Below are 17,110 nucleotides of genomic sequence, written 5' to 3'. Positions count from 1 at the left end.
ACCCCATGAGACATAATGTTTACGCACAGAAAAAAATCTTAGTATAACTGTATTATATATGTATTATGTCCCTACTCTTACTGATTTTAAGTAGATTTCTGGGAAGGAAATAAAACAACTCACTTCCTGCAACTCTTCTGGCACAAAGAGGAATTCCAAAGCTTGTGTTACCCAGTATAAACCCTACTCAACTGGCTTATCATGGATTGGGCACCTGTGTAATGACTTCTCCCAAATTTCTCATCTCAATAAACAGTGCCTCTTCTGTGAATCTCCTGGGAAGAAAAAAAAGTGTGGAGGCTCACCATATCCAATTCAAAAAGGCACTAAGACAATAATTTAGTATTTATTACGTGTCACCTTGGGCAGGTTACTTATCCTCTCCATGGCTCAATCTTACTTGCAAAATGGGAATGACATAATTACATAACCCTTAGTGTTACTGTCAGAATAAAATTAGTTAATGTTCATAAGGGCTTAGAATAATGCCTTCCATATGGAAAGAACTCAATAATATTAGATATTATTATTATTACTACTACTGTATTGTTGTTTCCCTTAGCCAGACATTTTGCTAAGTACTGAGCATACAAAGGTGAAGAATATAATCCTCATCCTTGAGGGAATTATAATTCAGAAGGTAAGACAGATAGGCAAACAGATGAAACAAAATAATGTATGTTCATTGCTCTGAGGCCAAGCCACATTGGTAGGAGGGAGCTGAAGTCTGAGTAACTCAATCTGTGCTGGTAAATCAGGAGATTTTCAAAGAGGAGGGTCACCTGATCTAGATTTTGTAAAAGAAATTGATAAAGAAAAGAAAGAAGAGCAGAGGGACCAGGCTGAGCTAAGACAAGGAAACATGAAGGATGCTAGTACAACCAAAGCACCATAAAAATTCCTCTGTGGTGGGAGAACGGAAAGCCTGGGGAAGAGAATGGGAAAGAAGCTGGGATAAGATCGGGTCCAGACTGAAGAGTTGGTTACGCCAAACTTAAGAGTCCCCGTTTTATCCTACAGGCGACATATTCTGTTTATACAAAGAAATGCTATCATGAGCTTTGTTTTTAAGAATGATAATGTTAGATTAACAGGGAGACAGAAAAGTTTTGGAAGAAACCAGCAGCAAGGAGAAAAATTAGGAAGATCCTCCAGCTGCTCCAAGTGAGCCTTAGAGAAAAGTCAATTCCAGAGACAAGTGGACTTTTTTGGTCATCTCTTGCATGCCTACCATTCAAGGTCTTGAGGAGAGAAGGGCCGTCTGTCTCCTCTTTAGGAGTATAACCCTTCTACCAGTGGTGAGATTCTCAATGTTAATTAACATTTGTAAATAACTCCATCTTCATAGAGTACACAAGACAGAGAAGAGGCTCTTTTCCTATAAAAAGAGATTCTTCACTCAGTAAATGTATCTGCCATTAGCAGCCCTTCAATATACACCCACATTCACAGAACGGCAGAAAAGGACCTGAATCTCAAGAAGGTGAGGTTTAAAGTCATAGATGCTTTCTGGCTTCAGAGGCTTGTTTTGGTCTCCTTCCCTATGGCAGCAAAGAAATTTGACCACTGGGTGCTGAGTTGTTACTCTTTCTTCCAGCCTTCTGTGGCAAACTGACTTGCTGCCTTTCTCCGGGCTCCTGCAGCTCTAGGTTGACTTTTCACACCATTCAGTACTACGATCATTTGTCCCTGGGTCTGTTTCCTGCACTACCTTTTGAGCTCCCTGAGGACAGTGGCCATGTCTCATGGTCTCTTCTTAGCCTCCTGACAGCACAGTACCTGGTATAGTAATGTGTACCAATGTATTTAATCATGCCTTTTATTTTCTGTATTTTCTGATGTTTTGATAGGGGGCTGTGCTTATCCTGGAGAGACTGCCCCTCCAAGGGCTAGCTAATTCCTAGAGATAGTAAAGGACGGGCTCACAGGCATGCCTTTCATATTCAAGGCAACCATTATGAAGCCAGTACCCCAATCATTTCCTTTATCAGTTTTTACAGGGCTCTTTACACTTGAGCCACTATCCCTCTGCCCTCATCATCCCAGGGCTAGATACCAGGCAACTGGGATAGCTCCTGTGTTCCAGAACCCACTGAAATTATTCATACCACAACAATGTGGCTGGCAGGCTTCTCACCCTGAGTTAGATTGGGAGTTTTCCTTCATTGTAAGTTTAAACACAACCTTAAAAACCCTTGTAGATTTCTATTTTAAGTAGAATCTTATTTAAATTGCCAGTGATCATGACCACAGAAAATCTGTCATTCATGTGATTCAGTATTTTCATTGCATATGTTCCCCTTTCCCCAAAACACACTTCTGAAGGTAAGAGGGAATTTTTAAAAAGAAAGAAAGAAAGAAAAAAGAACAGCACATAAAATCTCTAATATATTAATTGATAGATGCTTTTAGGATTGGGGTCATAGGGCCCTACTCCTCCATCCCTCCTCCCACCTCCCACCCCATGACTCTCTCTAGAATCCTAGGGTCTCTGGCAACAGAGGTCAAAATAACTGGTTGACTGGAAATCGCACAAAAGTGAAATAGATACGTCCTTATTCTGCCATTTGCTACCTTTATCCCTTTAAAATATGAAATAACAAAGGCAGCCATGTCCGGTGGTCAGAGAAAAGGCTCATGAAGACTTTGAATTTATATGCCTGCTTTAACCCCCATGACCCTACAATTGGGAAAGTTACTTCACCTGTCTATAGCTTACTTTCCGCATTTGTAAAAGGGAAACAACAGAGTTACTTACTCAAAAGGCTTTTGTTAGCACTGTCACATAATACAGATAAAGTTACTGGCTCATAATAAGTAATAAATATTTACTACATTTTAAAATAAAAAGTGATGGGAGCTTCTTCCTCTTATATAAGATAGGAATAACACTAATACTTATTATTCAAAGTTGTGGTAAGGATGAACTGGAATGACCAGAAACATACTATCAGTAAATTATCAGAAACATACTATCAGTAAAACATACCGAAATATGATACATTGCTCTTAATCGTAGAGTATGTGTGTCTCCCCATTTTCAATCCCCGGGTTGTTTTATTTTCTATTTCTTGCTTACTTCAAGGTCTTTTTGCTATTGCAATTAATGAGATTGCCTGTAAATCAGTCATAAGTAACAATTTATGAATTATAGTTGGTTCAAAGCTAATTTATAACCTGCCGCAAATAAAGCTTGGTACATGCGCTGAATCGAGTAAACTACTATCAACAAAAGGTTTTCTATTTTAAAATCTGAATTATGTTACTTTCCATCGAAAGCCAGGTTTCAATATCTCTTTCAGAAGATGTTTTTATCACATCAAAAGGAAATCAATTTAAAAGTACACACTTCCATTACGATGTCATCTCATAGCATTTATTTACAAATGGATCTGTGTGGGTTTTGAATTAAACTATAATACTTTTAGCCTTGTCCCAGAGGATATCCTGACTTTTTGTCAACAGACCTTTCTTCTTTCCTTACCTATGCTTCAGGACACAGAAGGAGCTGAAGGAGGGAGAGTAGCTAATGGGGATGCTTTATTTAGCACAGTACCATTGCTAAGTCAGCATAGACTGTTGTCTAGACAATGGAACTAGTTTGCAAGTGAGGTGGGAGAAAGATACATTTAGTTAACCACAATCAGCCCTCCCATCTCAACAGACCACATATTCACAATCACATGTATCTGCAACAAACCTCCCTAAACATTGAGAAGCAAAACCCCACATTTAGAAAGGAGACTGAGACCTCCACACCATACCTCACCATCAACATCAAATTGACTTAGCTCTGCCATGGTCTCTATCAGCATCTCTAGCCTCTTCTGAAATTCTCCTGCCAAAACAGTTTCATTGTCCTTAGAGAAACTTGCCCAAAGATCTATCAACTCTTTCAGGGAAAGCATTAACAGAAGTCTGTGCTCTAGGATTTTTTGAATCTTCTGCGTCACCTCGGTGTTTTCTCCACTCCTGGATTGTTGTATCATAATTCTTACCTGATCCTCATCAAGTTCCCACATTGAACAATTCTCCTAAAAATCAAACTTCCAGTTCTCCATAAATTCTGGCTTAATCTTCACCACTCCACCCATAGACTCTCCTGGACCTCTGTGGGGTGGTGCTTCCCCTTAGTAAGCAAAAAACTCAGCTCTGTCTTACCAACAGTTTGTGTTGGTGACATTTTCAGAATCAACTTTTTAAACAGAACTAAAGATGAGTTATTCACCTAAAATATGCTTGAGCTCTAATCTTTCTGTCTGTCTGTCTCTCTCTCTCTGAATTTGTTGCCAACCCAACATCCTACTCGCATACTCTTTCCCTAGAAAATTTTGTTCAGGAAGATTGACTTTCATTCTAAAAAAAAAAAAAAAAAAAACCACAAAACTATCTTATCTGCTTTGGGAGAGGCTGGCCCAACCTTGATTAGTTCATAGAATTTGGTTTAAGCTAGTACTAGGCAAACGTTTTCTGTAAAGGGCCAGATAGTAAATAGTTGATGCTTTATAGGTCGTATGGTCTCCAGTAGCAACTACTCTACTCTGCCATTGTAGCTTGAAAGTAGTTCTAGACAAAGGTAAATGAATGTGCATGGCTATGTTCCAGTTAAACTATTTATGGGCGCTGAAATTTGAACTGTATATAATTTTCATATGTCTCAAAATTTTCTTAAAAATGTTTTCAACTATTTAAAAATTCCAAAACATTCTTAGCTCACAGGGCATTCAAAAACAGATGGTGGACTAACCTTTGGACTACAGTTTGCTGAGTTCTTGTCTAAATAAACATTGGTTGTAGCATTCCTATTGCCAGAGACTGATCAGGTCTGGGCACGTGACACAATTTGGCCAATGAGATGTGAGGAGAGGTCAGCTGAGGGGGTTCTGGGATTTTTTTTTTTTCTCCCACTAATATGAAGAAAGACAAGGGGAAGGAGTAGTTCTTTGTTCTGTTTCTGGGTATTGTTGTGGGTATAAGATACGGAGAGTTGCTGCAGCCATCTTGTGGCCAAGAAAGGAGGCAGCCTGAGGACAAAGCTGATGTGCTAAGGAAGGAAAACATGGAAAGAGGGGAAGAATTTGCATTTCTGATATTGTGACAAGCAGCTAAATAAATGAATCCTGTAACAGTTTTTCCTCTGTATTTTATTATTAAGTGCAATAATCAATTCCTTACAGTATAAACAGTTCATTATTTTTCTGGTTACTTACAGCCAGACCTACCTGATGCTTTCATAGTCATTCTCCTCTCTATCTCTATCTCTCGCTATCTCCCACTTCCCCAAACCAAGAGCAAAGAAAAGGCAAATACAGAAAAATTCTGATTTCTTATACCATTATATACCTGAGACCTACCAAAGAGAACAAGGTAAGATGAGGCAAAATGATTTGCTTATAAGAAAGGAGGCGAGGCTCATCCCCACCTTGCTAAGAAGGCTTTCTATTGTGATCATTTCTCTGGATAGCTCTTTAAATTTTAAAGAGTGCTAGAATACACAGGAAAAGGAAAAGCAACAAACTAAATAACATCATTATCAAAGATAGCTCACCCCCCAAATCAAATTTATTTTACAACTATTTCCTAATATAGTTCATTATTTTTTCCCATTCGAAACCCAGTTTTGCAAATCTGTTGAGCTTTCCTCCCTCATGCAGGAATATATGGCTCTGCACATGTACAGAGAAAGAAAATTTTTGTAAATACGCCCAGGGCTGACCCTCAAGGCAAATGTAATGGAAGTGATACAAGGCTTAAATGGCTGTAACCTGGGTACTGAACCTGTCAAGTCAACAGGAGGCTCTTTGGCTATATACACTGACCTTGCAATGTTTCTAGAAAAAGTTGGGATTTTTAAAAATTGATTTTTTTTTTTTTTTTTTTGCGGTACGCGGGCCTCTCAGTGTTGTGGCCTCTCCCGTTGCGGAGCACAGGCTCCGGACACGCAGGCTCAGCGGCCATGGCTCACAGGCCCAGCCGCTCCGCGGCATGTGAGATCTTCCTGGACCGGGGCACGAACCCGTGTCCCCTGCATCGGCAGGCGGACTCTCAACCACTACGCCACCAGGGAAGCCCAAAAATTGATTTTTAAGGAAAGAAAAACCACCTGGATCTGCCTTTTCACTTTTCTAGAAGACTTACCTAACTTATAGTAAAGGAATACATGTGTTTAGTGTTTAGAAGTGACAAGATTACAATATCATTAGATAAGAAAAAGCAGTGAGTGGAGAGAAATATGTATTAATGGAAGAAAAAAACATAACAACCCATGTGGCTAACATGTTGCTACGTTCTGGAGAGTATAAGAAGGGATAGAAAAGAGCTTAAGGTGACCATGCCTTCTAGAACTTTACAAATTTATTGGAGCTGTAATACAAATGCATAGATACCTATCAAGAATAAAAAGTGTACATATGTGTATCTAGGTACTAATGTAAATCAGTGTATTCGATATTTAAATGCCATAAAACATTTAAATGTCATAGATAATCAGAAAAATTTTAAGAAGAGGGTTTGGGATTTTATGTAGGTCCTTAAAGGGATATAACCTTGCATTGAGGCAGGTGATGGAGGAAGGCATAGATGACTTGTAAAAGAAGAGGAGTAGGAGAGTGAAATAAAAGAAAAATGACTTAATGGAAGCAGAAGACTTACACAGCAGAATTTAGATCGTTAAGTTGGCCCAACTGAGGGGCAGTGAATGCCTGGTAGGAGAGTTTGGATTTGCTTCAATAAAGAAACTTAGGAAGACACTCCAGGCTCTTAAGCAGGAAGGGCATTGGTGAGAGCATGATTTTAGGAAGGCTCCATCCTTGTGCATAAAAGAAATTGGAAAGAGGAGTGGTTGATGGAAAAGGCAGATGACTTCAATAATCGACACCCCTAGCATTACTTTAGAACAGAATGGAACTGATCTTCAGTCTGATTATCTGACTACTCAGACATGTATAGCTTCAAATTAGTCATCCCTAGTTGAAATCCTGTAGAGCATGAAATGCCAGTGAAGGCAAAATTAGCTTCTGTATGTAGTCTCATTAAAAAATACTGGTTTACACAGAGGGAGCAGGGTATCACTTTTGAAACTCTGATGCACAAGTAAGGAAAGATGCATTTTTGATCTCTAATGCTGCTCATGTCCACATTGTAAATTATACAAAAAGGACTATGAAACACACATTCAGTTTTGGTTTCTTGAGGACATACTGTACTTTCCAACTTGAAACAATGTTGAAGCACAGAAAGACACCCAATCTATATCAGCAAAACCTAGTGGAACAAAAACCAGATTTAGAGTGAAATGAGGTGAGTTAGAAGGTTGGCCAAGTATTCTTTGGCATAACCATTCTTTGGTAAATTAGCTTTCTCTGAACTGCACCTTCCTAAGTGGGAGTGATGATAACATTAATAGACATTGAGAGAATTATATGAATTAAATGGTGTACCATATACTGAAAGAAAATCCCCAAACCTGCCCTGCACCTTCGTAAATGCCATTATCACACATCCAATTGCTCAAGGCAAAAATGTAAGGATCTTCCTTGACTTTTCTTTTTATTTACATTCAGCACAACCCTATTCATTAAAATACTGACTTTACTATTAAAATATAAATGGATCTATCTACTTTTCCTCATTGTCCCTTTCTAGCCAAATCATCTTCATTTCTAACTTGGACCACTGAAATACCCTCTTACCAGTTTCTTTACTTTTGCAATTGCTTCACCACAATTAATTCTTCATACAGCATCTAGAATGAAGTTTACAAATATAAATATGTTCATGTCATTCTTCAGCTGAAAATGCTCCTATTGACTTCATACCCTTTTAGAGCAAAATGTAAACTGTTTTGGCCTCCAACATATGATTATCTGATAGTTGCCTAATCTCTCTTATCTTTCAACTTCTCTTCATTTTGCCTTCTGTCTTCAACCATATTGAATTTTCTTTGTTCCTCAAATGCTCCAAGCCTTTTCCTTCCTCAGGACCTTTGCACTAAGGTTCCCTCTGCCTGCAACACCTGTCCTTTGGTTTTTGCATGGTTGATATTCCTTTCATTCAAGACTCCCTTTAAATTTTACTTTCTCAGAAAATTCTTTCCTGATCACCCAGCCTAAAGCAGACCCTCCGTCACCATCAATCAGATTACCATTTTAACTGTCATCAGAGTACTTCTAATTTAATATTTTCCTCATATATTTCAATGTTTATTTTCTTACTGCCTGTCTCACCTGAGTGGAATGTTAAGTTCCTTGGAGGAGTGTCTTATCTACTCTAGTGATATTCTTCCATAAAAATACTCATCAAACATTTGTTAAATGCATGAATGAATGCATGAGTGTTCAAGCAGATGGAAGCAGTTTGTAGATAATTAAGGCTATATGCTCACTGAAGACCTAAATAATATCATATTTACTAATTGATCCTTAGCATCTAGTAGAGTCCAACTCACATAATAGAAATTTCATTAATTTCTGGAATGATTCTTGTCCAGTTTTTAGTTATTTTCATAGACGTCTTCCTACAGAGAAAAGGTGGAGAGAACAAAGCAATATAAATTTCATTTCATTGTCTTCTTGCTCTCTTTGTTTATTTTTACTTTTAAAATTTTCTTTATTTTTTGGGAAGGAAAATCCTTCCTTATTTCTTTCTCTTTATCTATTCTTGTCAATAGCAGCCCTGTTTTAAGTTTGGCCAGACAATGCCCTCTGCTGTATGTGCCTAAAATAACACGATTTCCTTGAAAATTACAAGTAGATGATGCATTAAGTGGTTTCCATGATTTGCTTCACATGATACCCACATGTACTGCAGAACTAAGGAGGCTTGACTCAGCTTTTGGGTCCCTCCATTAGGTCAGACCACTTAGAGCAGAGAACAAGAATTCTTATAGACCGAAAGTCAAATCATCCTCAAATTTTCTTTAAAATGGAAGAGTCTCTTGATCATCACATTTCTGCTTCTAGAACACATTTGAACCATTAATTAGAAAATCCTTGGGTGAAAAATGTCTAATTCTTCTGTCACAATCGAAAGGAACAGCATGGATTAGGCAAGGTATTGGGGTAGGCGGTGGCAGCTCCAACTTTGTCTTAGCTACAGAAAGTCAAATCTACTTCGTGTTAGGAAAGCAGACCTAGAAATATAGCTAAAGACTTGGCAAGGCTAAAAATAAAATTAATTTGTTTTTTCCCTGCTTGTTTAGCCTCACATGATGCAGGAGAGATAAGCATACCTAGTACATAGTTTTGGCTGTTTATGAATTCTTTTGATCATGTTCACTTGCTGTGCTTGATTATTTATGAAGAAATGAAATATAGTTGACTACTTGTTTCTGGAACTAAAGGGTGGGATTCGAGGTGCTCAGGGCTATGTTTGCATTTTTATGATAGTTGCTTGCTGTGTTGGTTTAGTGAAATGCATAGCCAAGGAAAAAAGCTTAAAACCTCAAGTGACATATATTATTTGATATTTCACTCTTCAGGAAATGAAATCAGACAGTACCAATGATCGGAAATGTGCCTGTTTGTAACAATACCTGCATTCTCGTTTGCACTAATATTTTTAAGGCTGGAGCCCTCCCAATGCATTAAAACTTCACTTCTCTCCCTTTCCTTTTTGTTCTTTCTTTTTTCTTGGATTCAAGGTCCACCAAATGATTAATGTATGCATTTCCTTATCTCCAAAATTGGTGTTTTATTTTTATACTATTCCTGAGGGAGATTTGCAAAGTAACACTTTACACACTTTGTGTAACACACAGGGACCTAGACAATAACTGTCCAAGAAAACATAACCCAACAGTGGTTTCCCAGTGCTTACAGAATAAAGCCTAAATTTCTTGCATCCTCTACCCACTAGATGCCAGTCACACCCCCAATTGTGACAATCTACAGTGTCTCCAGATATTGCCAATGTCCCCTGGGAGGCAAATTTGCCCTCTTGAAAACTACTGCCTTAGTGCGATACGTACGTAAGACACTCCCCGAGGCTGAGCCATACTGCTTTCCCAGTCTTATCTCCCACTGTTCTCCATAGTATAGTCTCGGCTGCAGTCTGTTTCTGATTCTAAAAATATACTCCCTACTTTTCCTCTTCAAAGGCTTACTCCTCTTTTTCCCATGCCCTGGGATGTCCTACCCCGATTTTTCTTTCAAAATTGTACCCAAATTCAGAGACAATTTTACAATGACCATTTCTACTAGATTTTCTTTGGTTTTACTGGCCAGTATTAATTCATCCTTCCCCTAAGGATCTGTAATGTCAAGATTACAGCATTTATCAAATCTGTGTTTGAATGCAAATGTTTGGGAATGCATTCAATCTAGTTAATCATAAGCTTCTTAAAGACAGGAACTGGATGATGTCTAGGCACTCAGTAAATATTTGCTGAGTTGCAGTACTGAAAAGTAGTTCACATTTCAATTCATAGTCAGGAGTCAGGTTGATTAGCTAAGTTTATCAAGGTCTAGTGATAAGACCCATATGTAAACCAAAACAATAAAAATAGTACACAATTTAGTATATATGGTAAAGAGGGGTCTCAACAATAACTTCTTGGCCTCTCAACCCCCCCAAAAAAACTTATAAATAAATTAACATTGAGAAGAAGTAGATTATCAAAAATCAGCATGAAAATGGGTGATTAAAAACAACAGATTAGGGTAAAAATCTATCCTTACCAGCAATAAACTGTATCCTAAATATGATATTACAGTACCTGGCACATGGTATATACTAAATATCTGTGTATTAAATGAGAGGGAGGGAGAGAGAAAGAGAGAGAAAGAAGGAAGGAGAGAGGAAAGAAGAAGGAAGGAAGGAAGGAAGAATAAATGTGCTCAAGAAAAGGTTGGTTGGTATAGATTACCAACTACTTACATAACTAAGTGAACACTAATGGAATGTAGAGACTTTTTAAAAATCAAAGATTCAAATATGTAGAGTACTTGTCTGTAAAACTGCCTATAGGTTGGATAATTTGATTTATATACTCTATTACTGTGAGGATACACGAGTTAATACATAAAGAAGGATTTAGAACAGTGCCTGGTACACAGTCAATACTGTATGAATGCTTGTTGCTGTTTTTCTTGTTATTTGTCTAGTCCTGGTGACAGCTGAAATCCAATTGTGGAGAATGATTGATGCATCAGACTATTATAATCTGATGTTAAAGCAATTTGAATCATACAATCACATTTTCTTAGTTTGATTTCTTACCAGCCACCTTATTTAATTATAATTTGCTTTTCCATGAAAATTCACAGTTCAATCCTTGGGTTCCTAAGACATTCATGAATGGATTTCAAATCATTTGTAAATCTTTTGAAATCATATGCACATTTTCGTATAAATGTGATTGTGTATTTTTATAAGAAGATTATTCACTGGTTTTGTCACCACATATTCAAAGAGATTTATGATTCCAAAAAAGTTTAAATTTCACACAAAAAGATTTGACAGACTAAAGTATTTGAAGGATTTGTTATAGTTCTAGCTGTAGTTTAGCAAATTGGCATTCTGTTCTATATTCTATATTTCGTATGTGTTTAGTAAGTGTGACTACACCCTTCTCATGATGAGCTACCAAAATCAAATTTCTGAGATTAGAAAACTTAAGGACTAGACCCAGGTCTTGAATAAATTCTTCCAGACAAATGTACATTGGGAAAAGTCTTGGAATGCAGTCTTCTTTTTTGATGATGAGCCTTGTCACACACCTTAAACTTGGTACTCAGTGAAAATTTGTCCCTCCATGTCATTACTTTAAGGAATTTTTGTCAGTGTAAGAATCAGAATGCTGCACGATGCAATGGGATCCAGAGCTTCTTCCACAGAAAGGAAACGGGAACTTCTCTGATCCAGAACTTTCTTTCATTTTGCCATAGTTTATTCCTCAAAGGAAAATACACGGAGATAGTGTAGGTGAATTGCTGTGTTTATCTATCTCTTAGAATATTTTGGGTAATCGTGACAGATGCCAAAGGAAAAAATATCATGCTTATTATTATTAGTGAAAGTCAGCTACATAACAAGAATGAGAAAAAATAATATTCCATTAAAACAAATACAACCAAGCCCCAATAAGAATACCCTACTGCCAAAAAAAAAAAAAAAAATCATGTTAAATAAGGTTGACTTGCAAAAACCAGACACATGTTTTAGCCTCTCAAGATGCACAACACGATGTTTTTCTCTAGACTTTCAGTTTGAAAAAGGGAATAAAAGGAAAACAAATAAAAGAGGGAGAACATTTCCAATTATACTCAGTCAAAATATGAAAATTTATTTTTCTCCTCATGACATTCTCCTGTTGGTCCACAGAGGCTAATATTTATTCTTTTGTCTTTCTACATGTGTTTGTACATTAACATTAATATTTATATATATTTTCTGTCCAGGTTAATGAAAGGGCAAGTAACTAAAGAGGCTTTTGAAAATCTAACAGGTCCATCTTAAACATAAGTCCTTGGCAAGGTAGGGAGGGAAGGATTTGATATCCAAAAGTTGTTAATACAGTTAATGACCTTGCTTCCCATGCTTCCTTTGGATTGATGACTAGCTGGGAAGAGTTGATAGCCATTAACCCGCAACTGCTCATGAATCCTTAGGAAATGCCCTGTGCTAAGGTGATCATTGCTTTTATAGGTTGAAAACAAACAAACCAACAATAGCACCCAAAAGGCATATGGATTTTTGTAATTAATTGTAATGCAATTTAAATTGACATGCAGATTTGTTTATTAATTAATTTATTTATTCTGAAAAGAATAAATATCACATATACAAAGCCATTCAGATTTTTAAATCACCTTCTAATATTTCACCAAGTACTTTCTTCGCTATTATTAAACAGTGCAAAGCCTTAATTTCCTAGACTGTGGTCTCACACACATATACACACACAAACATATATGTATGTATATATATATGTAAAAATATCTGGGATTCATTTCATAGTAGGATGCTGGGAAAAAGAATCTCTAATGTAATTTTAGCTCTAGCTCTAATAATATATGATTCTAAGTATGCTCACCAGCACTATGTGAACTTTACCTCTGAGGGAACTATTTCCACTCTGTAACTGCCTGTCACTGACCATTTGAAACACTGTGCTAAGACATCCCTAACATAAACTACAGTCAAGAACCAATGCCGGTGTGTATCCTGAGCGTGCATGTGATTGTGTGGATAATTACAAGGAGGCTGGTGTTCAGAGGGAACCAATAAGATTTAAACAGTCAGTGAAGGCTATGCAGACATGAGATTTAGTAGGATATGTGCATTTGGATAAGCAAAAGGTCTGGCATTCCAAGAGAGAGAAAAACATAGGCATTTATTCCTTCAGTAATATTTGCTGAGTGCTTACTGAGTGTCAAGCAGGGTCCTCAATTCCTGACACTTAGGGCCAAGTTCTCCCATCAAGAATCTTAAAGTTTAGTGTGATTCTTAAGTGAATAAACAAGGAAATATAACACAGCAGAAAGTGCTAGGGAAGAATACACAGTGTGGTTTAGGAGCAGGTAATAGGAAACACATACTAGCAGAGAGAGAGAGAGAGAGGGAGACAGAAAGAGAGGGAGAAAGAAAGAGAGAGGGCGAGGGGGAGAAGGGGTAGAGAGAGAGAGGGGGGACGGGGGGAGAGAGAGAGAGAGAGAGGGAAGGGAGAGGGAGAGAGAGAGAGGGAGAGGGGGAGAAGGAGATAGAGAGAGAGAGCGGAAGGGAGAGGGAGAGGGAGAGAGGAGGGAGAGAGACAGAGGGAGGGAGAGAGGGGGGAGATAGGGAGAGACAGAGGGAAGGGAGAGGGACAGGGGGAGAGAGGGAGGGAGAGAGGGAAGGGAGAGAGAGAGAGAAGGGGAGAAGGGGAGGGGGGGGAGAGAGAGAGGGGGACAGAGAGGGAGAGAGAGAGAGGGAGAGAGAGAGAGAGAGAGGAAAGAGTTTATTGGAAACAGGCATGTGGTAGGTGGGAAATGTATGGCAGTGAATATGAGCATAGGGCAAAGAGATGCACGACCTGATTTCCACTAGGAATATATACTGAAAACCAGCGGGATAAGGTAGGATAAGTAAAATAGCACCAGACTATGAAAAATAGACCAAAGAAATGGAAATTCTATATTGATTCCTGGGATGCGTTGTAGGGACTTGATTTTTCTCCTTTTGTTGGAAGGGAATAGGACAGTGAGAAGAGCATTTGAGGAAAAGCAAATTTGCAATAATATGGGGTACGGATAGGAAAGAAGGCACTCTGAGACCTGAAGGTCAACTACAAAATTATTTCAATAATTGAGGTTTGAGAAAATGAAGGTCTGGGCTAAGCTCTGCTTTTTAGCTACAATACAGCTTGACATGATAGCATGATTTCCTATCTCTGGTCTGCAATTCTTAACTTGGTGAGACTCCCTTTCCATTTCACCAACTCCCCTGATTCCTGACCCCTCATTGGCTGCTTTCTCTTCTGTATAGTTTGGACTATGTAAAACATCAGAGCAAGTCCTATACATCTGGTCCTGGCTCCTACTGAAGATCTCGGGGCCACCGCCTTCCAGTTTTCAGCATGATTTAAGAGTTTAATAAATTCACCCAAATGACCCAGAAAAACCTGATAAGGAAACTCTTTGAGTCTGTGTTTATGAGTTCTGAGCAAGGGAAGGAAACAGAGTAGACTCTTTCTCTGATTTCCAGGCAATGTCATTTAATCGGAATGCAGATAGCAGGGATGGCCTCCTAATTGGACCTGGAACTGGTTTCAAGTAACCTCAACACTGTTAACATTGCATAATGAGGAAACCTTGCAGATGACATGTCAGATAATGGAAATGACTGTAATCAGCGATTTCTTTGTTTCCCCCTAATGACCACAAAAGAGGGAATTATATGGCAAATGCAGACATTTGGAAATGGGATTCTTATTTATTTACTTGAGGCAGTCCTTATTTTGCACCGTGCTTGTTAACCAGAGGTCATGCATATCGAAACCAAGTCCTCTTTTTTGCACAGTTCTTTTATAACTGATTTGCTCTCAGTTACCATGGAACCTTGCAAAATGAGGACTTGTTTCCAACATGCACAAGCTTCCGTTAACACAGTACTGCACAAAGCCAAAACTCCCTGTATTCAGTTGCCTACAATGCATCATTTCCAAAAATATACCATGAAAAAAACTCAGGAATATACATGAAAAGCAATAAAGAACGGGATCCCCTATGGTGTCTCCATGGGATAAGAAAGTAGGGAAGCCTCCCTGTTTAAGCTATTACTTAACGACTTGTTTTTGGTTTAGATAATGAAAATTGCTTCTCAGTTATTTCTCCCACCATCTTCCTTTGTTCTCTAAAGAACGCATTTTAGAAAGAATAGTCCAACTGAAAAAACACAGGGCTGACAGTCATATTCCAATATAGATATTACAGATGCAGGGTGACACCTGATACAAGCCACTTAAACTTTCTGCGCCCTCTGTAAAGTGAAGACAGAATATGTGCTCTTACTATGCCAAAGGAATACTGGAAAGATAAAGTTGATTCAAAAATAAGTATGATCAAGAGTAAAGTCCACAAATGAGGGCAATTATGATACGGTTGTCACTCTCACACTTCCCAGTCCCATCTTTTAAGTGTAGCCGCCACATGAGCAGAAGCAGAAGGTGGGTGGAGATGTAGGCCAGACTCTAAGATCAGTAGTTGGCAAACAACTGCCCACAGGCAAAATTTGGCCCAGCATTTGTTTTTGTCAATAAAGTTTTGTCAGAACACTACCACACCCATTTGTGTCTGTATTTCCTATGGCTGCTTTCATATTAATGTGCCAAATCGTATAGGGGTGCTAAACTATATGGCTTGCAAAGCCAAAATACTTACTCTTTGGCCCCTTATAGAAAAACTTTGTTGACCCTCTTCCAGAGCACGTGGAGAGATTCTTTTTCTCACCCACTCTCCTCAATCCCAAAGCTACCAGGATGCTCTATTAGGACATGAAAGAAAAATATTAAAATTTCTATTTATAATTCACTTTCATCTAAGAAATAAGAGATTAAGTTCCGCTAATTTGGCAACAGTGCCACATGTCCTGTAACATCCATGGGAATCTTGAGCAGGAGAGGGTGTTCCACAACACAGAGGGGTTTTCTGTCGTGCCATTACTTGTCCTTGTGGTTTCAGCACATTGTGATCTACTGCTATTTCTGTGTGTCTAGCTCAGTGACTTCAGGGATTATTTTATTTAGTTTTAACTAAACTAACACTCACACAATGGAGAAAGGGACTTAAAGGGATTCTTCCAAAGACAACACAGAACGAATATTCTAGTCATAAAACAAGCATAAGCACACAACAAATAAAAACGGCAGAGCTCCTGGTATGAGCTCTCTGAAGCCATACAATGATTAGATATCAAAGAAATATTTGTTCTGTTTAGTCTTGAATACATGCGAGTGTATGTGGACATGTGTGTGGGGAAGGGAGAGTAAAGATCGCTCTCCCAGCAATCCTGTCCCATCACACTCTTGTCCTAGCTGTATACGCGCTTCTGAACTCACTAGGTACCCACCAGCAGCTCTGACTGATACCTGGCTTCTTTTGCATTTTTCTACTCACGCCCTTTTTTCTAACCAGCAACACTGAAGCACATTGCTGTGCAAAATCAATTCCTCATCTGTGCCTGGGACTCAGGATTATATTTCTGCATGCCCCTTCAGATCCTGGGAGAATGACCTTAAAACAGTCTGCAGACTTTGCAGTTACCCTTACTTTTCTTCCTCCTTCCCTGCTAAAGTGCTCCTCCTCTCACCATTTATTAGATGGAGAGTTAGAATTAGCTGGGTTTAGGCTTTAAAACTCATGAACATGGGACCCAAATTAAGAAGAATAGACTTTGAGAGTTTTAATTATAAAAAGAACCCTAGGGAACTAGGTAAAAACTCCATTTCCTCATTCACTATACAGAGATCTTGTAAATAACAACTCTGAATCTCGTTTCTCTCAACCTATAAAATGGATGTGATATTATGTCTTTCCTTATTGTTATCAGGATAACTTTTTTTTTTAATTTTTTAATTTATTTTTTGGTTGCATTGGGTCTTCATTGCTGCGCCTGGGCTTTCTCTAGTTGTGGC

At 38.3% G+C, this 17,110-nt stretch overlaps 1 protein-coding gene across 7 annotated transcripts in view; it reads right to left on the bottom strand.

Annotated features, from left to right (window-relative positions):
- Positions 1 to 17,110, bottom strand: part of LRRC4C (leucine rich repeat containing 4C) — a 1,217,740-nt gene that overhangs the window by 3,674 nt on the left and 1,196,956 nt on the right. Inside the window, exon 1 of one of the 7 annotated variants that reach the window (XM_049713176.1) lies at positions 124 to 1,140. The exons of the other annotated variants lie outside the window; for them this stretch is intronic. The gene's annotated coding sequence lies outside the window, so the exon portion shown is untranslated. Of the gene's footprint in view, positions 1 to 123; positions 1,141 to 17,110 lie in introns of those variants that run through there. 7 annotated transcript variants of the gene reach the window in all.

Source organism: Orcinus orca, chromosome 8, assembly GCF_937001465.1.
Source record: "Orcinus orca chromosome 8, mOrcOrc1.1, whole genome shotgun sequence".
NCBI classification, from domain to species: Eukaryota; Metazoa; Chordata; class Mammalia; order Artiodactyla; family Delphinidae; genus Orcinus; species Orcinus orca.
Note: the sequence above shows the minus strand (reverse complement) of the source record. Positions and strands in the feature narration are given on the sequence as shown.